This window comes from Panthera tigris, chromosome B4 (genome assembly GCF_018350195.1).
Source record: "Panthera tigris isolate Pti1 chromosome B4, P.tigris_Pti1_mat1.1, whole genome shotgun sequence".
Taxonomy (NCBI): domain Eukaryota; kingdom Metazoa; phylum Chordata; class Mammalia; order Carnivora; family Felidae; genus Panthera; species Panthera tigris.
The window spans coordinates 818,985-833,616 of record NC_056666.1 but is presented as its reverse complement, the minus strand read 5'-3'; the positions used below and the strand labels follow the sequence as shown (position 1 = coordinate 833,616).

General features: G+C 58.0%; 1 long non-coding RNA gene across 1 annotated transcript; it reads right to left on the bottom strand.

Moving 5' to 3' along the window:
• Positions 1–399: 399 nt before the first annotated feature.
• Positions 400–10,614, bottom strand: LOC122240190. The gene is made up of 4 exons (XR_006219551.1): positions 10,288–10,614; positions 8,795–9,119; positions 8,005–8,304; positions 400–971 (listed from the first exon to the last, which is right to left on the bottom strand). It is a non-coding gene; the product is annotated as an uncharacterized LOC122240190 (long non-coding RNA).
• Between the last annotated feature and the right edge of the window lie 4,018 nt (positions 10,615–14,632).

Here is a 14,632-nt window from a genome sequence, read left to right as displayed (position 1 = left end):
CGCAAACACGCTGAGCGAGGCAGTTCACGTTTTCAGGAGCCGCGCTTTGCCGCCTCGCGAGAAGTGGAGCGGGGCTGGCGGGGCAGAGGCTGGGAGAACCGCGGCTTGAGCGCCGGGGCTGCGGGGGGTGGGGGAGCCCAGCGCACAGGGTGCGGACGGGGGGGGGCGCTACAGGCCTGCGGGAGGTGAGCGAGCCGTCCTGGAGCCCCTGTGTGGCGACAGCCGGTCTAGGAGGGTCCAGGCCGCAGCGCTGGTGGGGTCTCAGGGTACAGGGTGGCCCCGCTTCCTCCAGGAGGCCGCCAGGCTGACAGCGTGAGAAGCATCGCGAGGGCGAAGGGGTTGGTGGGCTGTGGTGGGCCGGCCCTTCCCCTGCCCCCTCCCCCTTGGATCCCTTCTCCACTGTCTGTGGGCGGCGGTCTTGGGTTCCCTGGCTGTCCGTCCTGCGGTCTGGCAGGGGGGACACACACCCGACCACGAGCCCCGACAGGCTGGGCTGGAGGCCCGCGGCCACAGGGCTGTCCATCCTGATTCTCCCGATGGGACACACGAGCCGGGGCTGCAGCGGCGTCCCAGGGGAGGCCTGTCCTCCGCCTCAGTGCCGGCCTGTGTGCGGCGGGGACCGAGGGGTCCGGGGCTTCTCTCCTCATCCTTGGCCCTTTTTCAGCAAGCCCACCAACGCCCCTGTGGGCCCAGCTGGGTGCTGTCCAGCGGAAATGCAGCGTGAGCCCGCGTGCCATTGTGAGCGTCCTGGTAGCCAGGTAAAAGCATGAAAGGAAACAGGTGCAACTAACTTGGATGCATTTTAGTTCAGGCCGCCCGCTCAGGTCCGCCTTCTTCCCTGCGAGGTGCCGGGGCTTCTTCTCAGAGCTCCAGGCCCACAGCTTGCGGGCACACCGAGGTAGGGGTCCTGGCATCGCTGTCCCCACCTCTGTATTTGGAGACGTCTAAGCTGACTCGCTCACTCTGTGGAACTGAACCAGAGAGAGCCCGTTATGCCAGCAGGAGGGTTTGCTTTGACGCCCCTACTGGCTCGACCCCTGGGCTCCCTGTGGCCTTCATTTCCAAGGGTCCACACTCCTGCCTGTCCTTGTCCCCGTGTAGACTTGGCTTGTTCACAGGCAGATGGAGGCCAGCCAGCCTCCAGGACGGCAGCACGGCGATCAGTGCAGACCTGCATCCTCAGGGCCTCGAGGGTCCTCCCCCTCCCCCGCTGTCCCACCCCCCCCCCCCCAGTGCCTACCTACTGTTTTTGATTCTCTCTCCCTCTGCCCCTCCCCCCCACAACTCTCTCTCTAAAACAAAAACAAAAACAAAAGATTAAAAATATTCAAACACACAGTTTAAAGCCCAGAAACCCTGGGTTGCACGGCTCCCCCCGCCTCAGGCTCATTCACTTTCAGGGAGAACCACAGACAGTGGGGCCACGTGGGAGCCCTGGAGTGAAATACACGTATCATGTCCACCCCGTGAGTCCTGAGACGTGGCATGGGCTGTCATCATACAGCGGCCCCCATTCGCCCGCCAGAGCAACCTGGAGCCTGGGCCCTGGGCAGCTCTCTGCAGCTATAAACACGGAAGTTTAAACTTTTGGGTTTTTTTTTAATGTTTATTTTTGATAGAACACAGTGGGGAGAAGAAGAGGGAAAGGGAGACACAGAATCTGAAGCAGGCTCCTGGGTTCCAGCTGTCAGCACAGAGCCCGATGTGGGGCTCGAACCCACAGACCATGAGATCGTGACCTGAGCTGAAGTCGGTCGCCCAACCGACTGAGCCACCCAGGCTCCCCGAAAGTTTAAACTTTTAAATTAATTGTTAAGTATCTAGAACACATTTCTGTTTTTTCTACACGTCAGGCAGTGGGTGGGCATGCCCCAACCTGCCAGTCTGGGGCCCCGCCTGCCCGAGGACCACACGTGTTCCCGCTTTCTGAATAGGGTCGTGCAGTGAGGGCGGCGTCCTGGGGTTCTGGCCGGGACCGTCCAATGTCAGCCTCAGCGGAATCAGGAACTCGGGGAAACAAAGCTGCAGGAAACGTGGAGGTTTAGGCACGTTGTTCAGCACGGTATCGTCCACAGGAGGTGTGACCCAGCGAACCTGCCTGCGCACACGTGCACGTACACAGCGATACACACGATCATCTAATTCTGAGTCTGAGCGCAGCAAGGTTGACAGGAATCAGCTGGGGTTACTTTGGAGCCGGGCTGCACGAGGGAGCCTCCTGAATCCGTCCAGGTGGGGCCTCCGGGACCTCCTCTCTGGCTGCTCTCCTGACCTGCTGAGCTCAGTCCTGGCCACACCCTTATCCCACCGTGAGACCCTCACGAGTCCGCGTCCAGTCCTCCTCAGAGCAGGGTCCCCAGGAACTTGTCAAAATGCAGGTTCTCAGGCTTTCCAAGGCCAGCTGGGTAGGGCCTGGGGGTGGGCCCAGTGACCTGTGCCTCCAGCAATCACACTGAAGGTCAACAGGACAAACGCTCTTCGCCGATGGATCCAAGGGCTAATCCCTCTTGGCAGCGATTCCGAGCCTCGCTGAGAAGTGCACATCTTCTGAGACCCCCAGGGATCCTGGCTCCCAGGGCCCACGAGAGCCGTGTCTGGTGCCAGATGATGCAGACGCCGTTGCCGGTGAGGAAGGAGCCATCTTGGGGCAAATGTTACTTTCGAGGGCTTCTGACCATGCACCCCGAATGGGCACAGGATGGCTGTGGAGCACTCTCCACGGTGGGCTGGCCTCAGGGCAGCCCAGGCCCCCAAATCCTGGTCTCCCCAGAAGGGAGGGGCCCAGTGAGTCAGCCCGGAGAAGAGAAAGTTGAGGAAAGTGAGGGGAGCGGGCATCATATTTGAGATTGCCGTGTGAGGCACGGGGGCGAGCTCTGTGTTGCAGCGAGAGCCGGTGGTGCTCACGGTAAGAAGGAGCCTGCACCCTGGCTGCAGCCGCCCCCTACTAACTCACGTCTGCGATGCCGTTAGTTTCCTGGAGCCCTTATATTTCTTAAAAAAATTTTTTTTAATGTTTATTTACTTTTGAGAGAGAGACAGAGTGCAAGTGGGGGAGAGGCAGAGAGAGAGGGAGACACAGAATCTGAAGCCGGCTCCAGGCTCTGAGCTGTCAGCACGGAGCCCGACGCGGGGCTCAAACTCAAGAACTGTGAGATCATGACCTGAGCTGAAGTCGGTAGCTTAAACAACTGAGCCCCCCAGGCGCCCCGCCCTAACATTTCTTAAGGTGGAGCTAAATCATTCTGCGAAGTAACTGACCTAAAACGTTGTATCAGTTAGTGTACAACATAATGATTTGAAATATGTGAAATAACCACCGCTAAGTTTATTTACCATCCTTCACTGGGCACACGGTGACCATTTGTTTTTGTGATGACATTTAAGGTCTATTCTCTTAGCAGCTTTCAAATATACAATACGGTGTTATCACCTGCAGTCACCATGGCGTCCCTAGGACTTATTTCTCTCATAACTGGAAGTTTTGTACCATCTGATGGTCTTCACCCATTTTGCCTACTCCCCACCCCCGTCTCTTGTAACCACCAATCTGTTCTCAGTATCTATGAGTTTATTTTACTTTATTTTTTTAGATTCCACAGATAAGTGAGATCATGCAGTATTTGTCTTTGTCTGACTTATTTCGCTTAGCGTAATACCTTCAAGGTCCCCTCCATGTCGTTGCAAATGGCAAGATGTCATTCTTTTTAGGTTTGTATGTGTATATACACACTGCATCTTCTCTATCCATTCTTCTGTCAGCGGGCACTTGGGCTGCTTCCATATCTTGGCTACTGTAAATAATAGTGCAGTGAACAGAGGAGTCAGGCATCTTTTTGAGTTACTGTTACTGTTTTCTTCAAATAAATACCCCGTAGTGCAATTGCTGGGTTGTAGGGTAGTTCTATTTTTAATATTCTGAGGAACCTCCACGCTGTTTCCCAGAGTGGCTGCACCAGTTTGCATTCCCACCAGCAGGGCAAGAGGGTTCTCCTTTCTCCACATCCTCACCAACACCTGTTGTTTCTTGTGCTGTTGAGTTTAGCCATTCTGACAGGTGTGAAGTGGTACCTCCTTGTGGTTTTGATTTATACGTCCCTCATGATCAGTGATGTTGAGCATCTTTTCATGTGCTTGTTGGCATCTGGATGTCTTCTTTAGAAAATGTGTTTAGTTCCTCTGTCCATGTTTTAATCGAATTTTTGTTTCCTCGCTATTAGGTTTTAGAAGTTCTTTACACATTTTGGATGTCAGCCCCTTATTGGACACATGATTTACAAGTATTTTTTCCCCCCATTTTGTAGGTTGATGGTTGATGGTTTCCTCTGCTCGGCGGAAGCTTTTTAGTTTGACGTGGTCCCCTTGTTTATTTTGTTGTCGTTTTTGCTGTTAGTGTCAAATCCAGAAAATCCAAGATAACAATGTCAAGGAGCTTACCACCTATGTTTTCTTTTAGGAGTTTTATGGTTTCAGGTATTACTTTCAAGTCTTTGATCGATTTCAAGTGAATTTTTGTGTATGGGGGAAGATAGGGGTCTTAGGTTCATTCTTTTCCATGCAGTTGTCCAATTTCCCAGCACCATTTACTGAAGAGACTGACCTTTCCCCCATCGTGTGTTCTTGCCTCCTTTGTCGTGAATTCACTGTATATGTGTGAGTTTATTTCTGGGGTCTCTATTCTATTCCATTGATCTATGTGTCTACTTTTATGCCAGTACCATACTATTTTCATTACTGTAGCTTTGTAATACAGATTGAAATTGGGGAATGTGATGCCTCCAGCTTGCTTCTTCTTCCTCAAGATTACTTTGGCTATTTAGGGCCTTAAGTGGTTCCATACAAATTTTAGGACGGTCTGTTTTATTTCTGTGAAGAACGCCCTTTGAATTTTGATAGGGATTGCATCAAATCTGTAGACTGCTTTAGATAATATGGACATTTTAACAATATTAATTCTTTCAATGCATAAAGGTGGTATAGCTTTTCATTTGTGTCTTCAATTTTTTTTTATCAATGTCTTATCGCTTTTCACGTACAGATATCTCACCTCCTTGGTTAAATTTATTCCTGAGTATCTTATTGTTTTTCATGCAATTGTAAATGACAGTTAATTTTTCTTCCGGTTGTTTATCATATCAGTATATGGAAACAACAGATTTGTGTGTATTGATTTTGTAACCTGCAACACCACTGAATTTGTTGATTAGGTCTAACGGTTTTGGGGTGGGCGTCTTCAGGGTATCCTATATAAGTATCATGTCATTTGCAAACAGTGACAGTTTTACTTCTTCCTTTCCAATTTTGATGCCTTGTGTGTTTCATACGGCCTGATTACTGTGGCTAGGACTTCCAGTAGTGCATTGGACAGGAGTGTTGAGACCAGATATCCCGGTCTTATTCCTGATCTTCGAGGAAGAGCTCTCAGCTTTTCACAGCTGAGTGTGACATTAGCTGTGGCTTTCTCATACATGGCCTTTATTATGCTGTGTGTCCCCTCTATTCTCACTTTGTTGAAAATTTTTATCATGCACGGATGTTGAGTTTCATCAAATGCTTTTTCTGCAACATGTATTGAGATGATGATGTGATTTTTAACTTTCATTTAGTTAATGTATCATGTTGATTTGCAGATGTTGAACTATCCATGCATTCCAGGGATAATCCCACTTGATCATGGTGTGTGATCCTTTGAAAGTGTTGCTCAATTTTGTTTGCTGACCATTTGAGGATTTTTTTAAATCTATGTTCAGAAACCCTGGCCTGTGGGATTCTTTTCTTCTCGCGTCCTTGTCTGGCTTTGGTATGAGGGTAATGCTGGACTCAGAATGGATTTTTAAGTGTTCCCCCCCACCCCTTCTTCTATTTTTTGGAAGATTTTGAGAAAGATTGGTGTTAATCCCTCCTTTGATGTTCGGTGGAATTCCCCGGTGAGGCCATCTGGTTCTGGACTTTTGTCTGCTGGAGGTTTTTGGTCCCTGAGCCAATCTCCTTACTAGTAACTGGTATTCAGAGCGTCTGTTTCCTCATGCGTCAGTCTTCTAAGTGATTTTCAAGTGTGCTGACAGGTTCTAAGCTTATCTGGATTCTCTGAAGCCCGTGGCCTGGACTGCTCCATGGACTTCTGAGTCAGTCCCTCTGGCTGTTGTATCGCTGAGGCTGGAAGGAGGTGCAGAGGTGGACGCAGTCTCTTCTGGGGGACCGAGCGGGCTGCTGAGGGGTGGGGGGCAGGCAGCCATGTTTGAGCGTCAGCAAAGGAAAGGGGAGCATCCAATGGAGGGGAAGCCCCACCCAGTAGGGCCAGCCAGGGTCGCTTCCCCCACAGGGGCTCAGCTCCACTTGGCCCCCAGCACATGTACTCAGCGACTGCCCTGGTCCGGTCCCGGCCCGAGTGACAGTGCCCCCTCCCCGCCCCTCCTCTCAGGACGTCAGCTCCTGCTGGGCCAGGTCAGTCTTCACTCCAAAACAGGAGAGGGGTTTGGCCTCAAGTGGGCGTCTGCACTCTGTCACCAGAGGGCGCCAGAGGGCGGTGGAAAGACTTGAAGGCTGCAGGTTTTGTAGCACTGCCTCCAACGTCCTGGGAACAGAATCATGTCTCAGCTTTATCCTTGTGGGCCCCTGGGCCCCTGGGCCCCATCAGTCCCTCAGGGCCTTCGTGCCCGGGGCCATGGCCTGCTCAGGCCGCTCTGCTAGTTTGGAAATCAGCTTCCGGGTAATGTGGATCCTGGCCGGGCAGCTATGGGCAGCAGTGGCCTGGACACCGAGGAGGGCTGGCCAGCCTGTGCTCACCAAACACAGCCTGCCCGAAATGCTGGTGGCACGTTTTGTTTTTTGTTTTTTTCAATATATGAAGTTTATTGTCAAATTGGTTTCCATACAACACCCAGTGCTCATCCCAAAAGGTGCCCTCCTCAATACCCATCAGCCACCCTCCCCTCCCTCCCACCCCCCATCAACCCTCAGTTTGTTCTCAGTTTTTAAGAGTCTCTTATGCTTTGGCTCTCTTCCACTCTAACCTCTTTTTTTTTATTTTCCTTCCCCTCTCCCATGGGTTGGTGGCACGTTTTTGTTTCAATTTCTCCGGTCCTCTTTCCCTGTAACCGGTGAGGGCGGGCTCAGCCACAGATGGCCCCTGCCCCCACAGGGCCTCCTTGGTGTCTTCCTGCGCAGGCCCCGGGGCTCGGTCTCTGGGGTCCCCAACCCTCGGCCCAGTGGGCCCCCAGAGGCCGTGGGTGCTGTTCTGGGCCTGCAGCTCGAGGAGGTAGATGGAGCCACATGTGGGAGTGTCCGTGGTCCAGGAAGAGTGGGGGTGGCCACGCCAGAGGACCCACAGATCAGGGTCAGTCTCTGCTTGAAGGGTGAGGCATGGTGGCCGCAGGGTACCCATCGACCGACCCGGAGAGTCTGGGGACCTGGTAGCCTCCCTTTGTGTCACCTGCGTGTCCCTTTAGTGAACCCGCGGCTGCCAGCACAGCCCTGCCTGCCCCTGGCTCCGTGGACGCCCAGCCACCTGCTCAGTGTTCCCTCCGGGACACAGTTTCTCAAATGTTCCAAATCTCCAAGTCCTTCTCCCTCAACAATTCCTCCACTTTGTGTCTCCCCTCTCTCGTTCTACACAACATCCAGCTTCATCTCTGGCTTCCCTCCTCGATCCCCCCCCCCCCAGGCCACACCCTGGGTGGGGGGCTTCTCTCCAGCTGTCACTTCCCCGGCCCCCCTAGAACACACGCAGAGGTGTGGTTTCCCTGAAGCTCCCAGCCCCACAGGTACCCGCACGGTGCTCGGTGCTCGCACGGGAGGGCAGCCAGCAGAGCCCACACACTTCTCAGGACCGGAGGTGGGACCTGAGGCGAGGGGCAGGGCCAGGTCCCGGAAGTGAGCGCTGTCACCTGGGACAGTGCCTTCTCCCCGCCTCCCCTGTGCCCGGGGGTGGGGGTGGGGGGGAGCTCTGTGTGTCTGTCTTCTCACGAGGACGCGGGTCCCCCCATTGGCTCCCTTAGCCCCAGTTACCTCCACAGACGCTCCCTGCTGCATCATCTCTAGATGTGGCTGTGGGGACCGTATTCACTCAACCGCGGTAGAAATAGGAAGGCGCTGACTGGGTGGAGGGAGACGTAGGGAGGCAGGGTCGGCGGCGGAGGGAAGAGTGTCCAGGAGAAACGGGGAGCCCTGCCGGCTGGCGGGTCCTCTGCTGGGTCCTCTGAGGGGATCTGGACTTTGTCCGGGGGCTGAGTTTCCAGATGCAGCTGGATGTCACTGGCTTACACTTAGGAGGCCACTGCCACTTGGATGGACGGATGGTGAAAGAGGCTGGGAAAAGGGAGGAAGTCAGGAAGGCAGTGTGTGGGGGGCTGGATTTGGTGCAGAGAGGGCATGGGGGCCACCAGGGGAGCTGTGAGCCGCGGGTGGAGAGTGGGGGTCTGCGAAGCATGGGGAAGGGCGGGAGCACACCCGCACTCGGGACAGGTCCGCTGGGTCCGCAGGAGGACACGAGGTCCCAACAGAGCATGACAGAGCAGGGCCAACGGGAAGTGTCGGTACGGGTCTGTGCACACCCATCTCCACTGCAGATGGCAGGGCCCTTTGGAGCACACACGCGGGGTCACCTTCCAGTGGGTCAGCATGGGGAACACCCCCCTCCTCCAGGTCCTGGGCCAGTCTCCAGGGAGTGGAGCCCTGTGTCCTTTCTTGGGGTGTGGGGGGCATGGGGAACCACCCCCCCGTCCTCCTGATCTGGGGCCAGACCCCCCAGGGGAGCGTAGCCCTGTGTCCCTGGCACGGGGGACCTGGGGAACCACACCTTGGCTCCCTCATCCTGGGCCAGGCTCCAGAGACACGGAAGCTGAGCCTGGATCAGCCCAGGCTGGGTGCAGGTGATGGGCCAGAGGGACGAGTGTGGTGTGAACAGATCCTGCACGGGACAAGAGTCACCGAGCTCACGGAAAAAAAGGCCGGCCTCTTCCTTGCTGTCCAAACTCATTCCTGATGGGACCAACACCCGCAGGACCAGGAGGACTTGGCAAAAGCTGAGTCTGTGGTTAGGATCAGGGATGGACCCTGACCTGTGCGTCTCGCTGAGCACCAGGTGGTACTCTGGGGTCCTCGGAGCCGTGCACATTTCTTGCCTATAAAAATAAAATCAATTGCATTCCGCTTCACTTTTAAAAAGGAAGAATCTGAGAAATGTTATCCAGTCGCACGAACGGAGTTACTCCTCTGCTGGCTCTCACCCTCCTGCCCTCCTTTGTGTGTCCTTGCTGCCTCCAGCCAACCTCACTGACCAGATGTCACCAGGCCCAGAGCCCAGCTCTCCCCACCCGCCCACATCCCCAGCTCCTCCACCGTCTCCGTCACAAGGGAAGCCCAGGCATCGCATCTGGTCGAGGCCGAGGGGTCTCGCCCTGCTTCAGGGTCCTCGTCTGTGGGGCAGTATGAGCGTCCGCCCCAAATACCGCCGCGGCTCCTTAACCACTGCAAGCTGCCGCCCGCGCCGTGCCTTCTAGGGTCAGAGCGTGCTCCTCCGTGGCCGAAGCCCCCAGCCCGGGCCCCGCACCTTTCTGCTTCAGTTGTGACACAGCGTCTGCTCCCCCGCCCCCTTGAAAGGAAGCAGGCACGCGCCTCACCGCGACCTTCATCTGAAGGGCCATGTGTCACCCAAGGGCGAACACTGAAAAGCCGGTTCCTGATCCTCCGCGTTCTCTCTTCCCGACTGGACCCGCGGCCTGCCTGAGACCAGGCGCCAGGTATGAGGCCCGTGGGGGTCGGAGGCCACCGCAGGCGACTTGTGTGAGCCTCCGGGTTTGGGCGTGTGTGTTACACAGCACAGCCAGTCGGTCCTGACAGCACACAGAGGCGGTCTCCCCGAGGTGTCTCTGACCTGGAGCCCTCCTGCCCCCTTCGAGGTGATGCTCCTGGCAGGAAGGAGGGAGGGGAGGGCCGGGAAGGACAGCACAGACGTCCATTGTGGTGGGGTGGGGGCGGGGGCAGGACTGCAAGGCTGGTGACGGCTTGGCTCCTGGGAGCCTTCCGGACACCGGGCTCCCGGTGTCCAGACTGGCCAGGTCTGACCGCGCAGGAATGCGGCCAGTGCGTTTGTAGCTCCGGGTTTGTGGCCCCGCAAGACCGCAGAAGCCGGCGGCAAGCAGGCTGCCCCGGGAGTGTGCGCGGCCCCCCGCAGCTGCCCGTCGGCTCCGTGCACTCCCGCCGTCAGGTGCGGTTCTGGAGGCCACGCCCCCCACCCCACCCCCCCAGCCACCGGCTTTCCCGCGCCCACAGCGCCTCGTCCCCACTTACCCGGCTGTAGATGACGTTTGGCAGCTATCGCCGGGTGCTCAGTGGAGCTAGCAGCTGGGTAAATCCCACAGAATGAGGAGAAAAGGGATCAGCAACGAATTATAAAAACAACCTCTTCCGTGAGTTGCTCTTGTTCAACTGTGCGCATCAGCTCTGGGCGGGGAAAACCTCCGAGTTCCGTGAACCGAACCAGCCCCTGCAGTCCCGAAGTGGAGAGGAACACAGTTTGCCCCGTGCAGAGCTTGCGGGCAGAGCGAGGCCGCACATGCGCGCTTCCTGCGGTCCTGCCGGAAACTCTGCGCCGGGAGGAAGGCGCGCGAGCGAGCCCACGCGCGGCCGGAGGGAGCGGCGCACGCGCGAGCGAGCCCACGCGCGGCCCGAGGCAGCGGCGCATGCGCCCGCCTGCAGGCGGCGCGGCGTCCACCGCGGCCCGAGAGCCCCGGCCCGGCAACGCGGGCCGCTGGTGATTCGGCCCCTTCGCCCCGCTCCGCTCCGCCCCTGGCCTGGGAGGCGCCGTGTCCCGGTGACGCGCACCCCTGCAGGCGGGGCTCTGCCGGCCGGGGTCAGAGGTGCGGCGGCAGGTGCTCCTCGCCCGCCAGCGTTCCTGCACAGACGCGCGTGGCTCCCGCATCTCTAAGCGCCTCTCGGCGTCGAGGACACACTCCGTGATTCCGGAGCCCTGGATCTGCCCCGGGGTGGGGGGGGGGGGGGGCGGGCGTGGCTGCTGCCCCCTGGGTGGGGGGCAGTTATGCAGGGGAGGGGGGAGGGGCGGGAGGGGCAGTCCCCCCCACCCCCCAACCGCTTCCTGCGGAAGCGTCCACACTGGCGTGGAGGCGAGTCCTCCGCCGGCAGCGCCCTCCTGCGGGAGGATCCCGGGCTGCGGAGGCAGCGCTGCCGCTGGAAACGGAATGCGAGGCGCACAAGTAATTTTAAATTTACTACTAGTCACGTTATAAAAGTAAACCAAAGAAGCAGGCTGAGTTAATTTTAATACAGCTTATTTACTCAACACATCCAAAATATTGCCATTTCAAGAGATGATGGATATCAAAGCTTACCGATGGATGCCCCATGTTGCTGCAGACGCACCGGAGGCGCCGGGGCGCAGAGGGGCGGCTGCCGGCCAGGACCGCCCGGCTCCCAGGGGCTCCCCGCGCACCCCTGAGTGGACCACCGGAGCCGAGTCCTTTCCGCCGACACAGGGACAGCGGAGCTCCAGGGTTGAGCACCAGCCCACCTCCTTCGGGAGAAGCCCGAGGGCAGTGGCCGGCTCTGGGGGCACGGGTGTGTTGTCCCGCTCCCGCCCGCCTGGGGAGCCCCGGTGATGCAAGTTCCACTTCTGCTTTGTCATTTAAAAGCGGTGTGACCTTGGGCATGTCACCTAACCTCTCTGAGCCTCTGTTAACTCATGATAAATGGAGGAAGTAAAACCTACCTGCTGGGTGTTTTGAAAGGAAATCATGCATGAAAATGCTAAGACCAGGACCTAGGAGGACCCTGTGTGCGGTGAGAGCAAGGCTCCCTTGCCTCGGTTCTGGGAGCTCAGAACCACGAGGGGCTGACCTAGCCCCCCAGGACCACCCAGCCCTGAGCCTGGCCACCCTCTCTGCCCCATGTGCCATCGGGCTCAGCCAGTCCCCAAGGGTCTGTCATCCCCCAGATCCACACAGGGACCAATGCTGAGAGCCCACCAAACACACCCCTTCTTCTCTGAGAATTCCCTGTCCTTCCCACCTCTCCGGCTGTGCCCCAGTGGCCACCTCTGGTTATGTGTCACCTGAGGCAGAGGGACAAAGAGAGGCAGGGAGACAGAAGAAACAGAGAGACCTGGGAAAGGCCGGGCAAGGGTCTGGCCCGGGTTCCGGATGGTCCGTCTTGGTCTAGCCCCTTGTGAGACCTGGCGGTACCCCTACCCTTGCGTTGATGAGATGCTCCTGCGAGCTTACAGATTCCGCCTAAGTGGCATGAGTGGTTTCCACGTCCCCCGAGAGCCCTGAGACTGGCCCAGCACAGGTATGACAGGCCACAGCCCACGGAAGGGAAGTGAGCCCTCTCGAGACCCCAGCCAGGGACCCACCGCTGCCCCATAGCCGGGGCCCGCAGCCTTGCTCCTGGTATGACAGGGAGCTGGGCCCCCTGCCTGACTCACAGGGACTCCTGTCCATACCACCCGCCACGCCCGGTGTGAGCCACACCCTGGCTACACTGAGCCCGGTCAGCCCATCCTCCTGTCCAGGCTCTGCACACCCGTCTGCAGCAGAAGGTTTTGGCAAGCCCTGCTGCATCCCCGGCGACTCACCGGGCCTCCCTCCTCCTCTCCTGAATGGGGAAGTGAGGCCCCTGGGCGTCCTGACAAGCGCGCACGGGGCCAGAGGCGAAGGGCGGGTCTGTCGGTGTAAGTCAGGCTGTGGCTGGCAGCCCCTGGGGGGGCCCTGTGGCCTCCCACCTGGTGTGGGCTGGACCTGGCGGCTCTTCTTCCCGAGTAGGAAATAGACGCAGCAGAGAGCGGGGATATCATTTCCAAGATGAGGTCACCAAGGGCCCTCCACGCTGCCTGCGGGGAGGCCTCTGAGAGGCCAGCAGCCCCCGGGTCAGAGCTCCTGGCTGAGCCACGCCCAGACACAGACACCACAGAGGCTGTGCCGTGGAGCTGCTGAGTGAAGGGCTGTTTGTTACCCAGCAGGACGTGGCCACTGCGACCATCACCTGCGTTCTTCCCGGTCGAGGTGTGACTTCTGGGGGCACCTGAAGCCCATGCAACCGGATCCTGACCCCGGACTTTGTCCTTGGCAGTAGATGCTCTCTGCCTGCTCGGCCCCAGACACCTCCCACAGCGAAGCAGCTGGCCAGAAAGGGAGGCTGGCACCTGCCACTAGCTGGAGGGGGTGAGAAACAGGCCAGCAAGACACCGAGGATCTCAGGTGGAATGTTCCAGAATGGTCTACAGGACAGGGGTGCCCACCCAGCCCTGGCGCCCACACCCACGCCCGTGATGGGGACCTGGCAGTGACAGGTGGGCTCTGCAAGGGGCCGAGGCTTCCTTCTGTCAGCTTCTCAGAGCAAACCGGGGCATCAGACAGGGTCATGTGGGGCCCAGACCTGGCGCCAGGCACGTCTGTGGGGTTCGCAGCGTGTACTGCAGTTAAACCGGATCGGGGTCACCCTCTGCGGGAAGAGACGCGGAGGCCATCTGCAGTCCCCTCGGCGCTGCCGCTTTTCCCGGGGAGGTGTGTGCTTCTAGGGCCACCTGAGGGAGCCCCGGCTTTTCTCCAGAGATGGTCCCTGGGTCAGCAGCCACCCACTCAGGACCCTCCTCCTCCTGTTCACATGCCGTCCCATGCCTGTCCTGAGGGGGGGGTTCCCGCCTCGGAACCTGTTCACACTTCAGTAACATTTTGGGGGAATAGGGCCTTAGATGGGGGCAGAGCACGTCTCTAAGCCAGGGCATCCCTGGGTCAGTGAAGAACTGCCGTGTGAGACGCAGACAAGCCACCCCCACCAGCTGGCTGCCCAGGATGCAGGGCCTGACCCCCAGGGGTGATCCGGCCTCAGGCTGGATTTTGTTGTTGGGAAGCAATGTGTTTCCTCACCTGGGGTACAGACACCACTCAAAGCAGGCTCAGGCCTAGTTTAGATCTGGGTCCTGTTGCGTGCAGACCCCCCATCACTGACCTGGGTCCTGTCCCCATGTAGACCCCCTAATACTGACCTGGGCCCTGTCCCCGTGTAGACCCCCTTTTATTGACCTGGGTCCTGTCCCCATGTAGACCCCCTTTTACTGACTTGGGTCCTGTCCCCGTGCAGACTCCCTAACACTCACCTGGGTCCTGTCCCTGTGCAGACCCCCCTAATACTGACCTGGGTCCTGTCCCTACGCAGACCCCATTATACTGACCTGGGTACTGTCCCCATGTAGACCCCCTATTACTGACCTGGGTCCTGTCCCCATGTAGACCCCCTAATACTGACTTGGGTCCTGTCCCCGTGCAGGCCCCATTATACTGACCTGGGTCCTGTCCCCATGTAGACCCCCTTTTACTGACTTGGGTCCTGTCCCCATGTAGACACCCTAATACTGACCTGGGTCCTGCCCCCGTGCAGACCCCCCATTACAGACCCAGGTCCTGTCTGGATGAGATGCTCCTTTGCTGACTGGGCTCCAGGTGTGGGGCAGGACCTGACCCTCTCTCAGAGGAGCCTCAGGCTGGCAGGGCCGGCGTGGGCGGCCTCGTCTGTGCATGTGGGCACCTTCCCTTCCTGCTCTGCCTGCTGGGAAATAGTGCTTCTGCAATTTCTATTTCCATAGTGGAACTTCTGATTCACTGGCACCGAGCCCTCAGTGAGG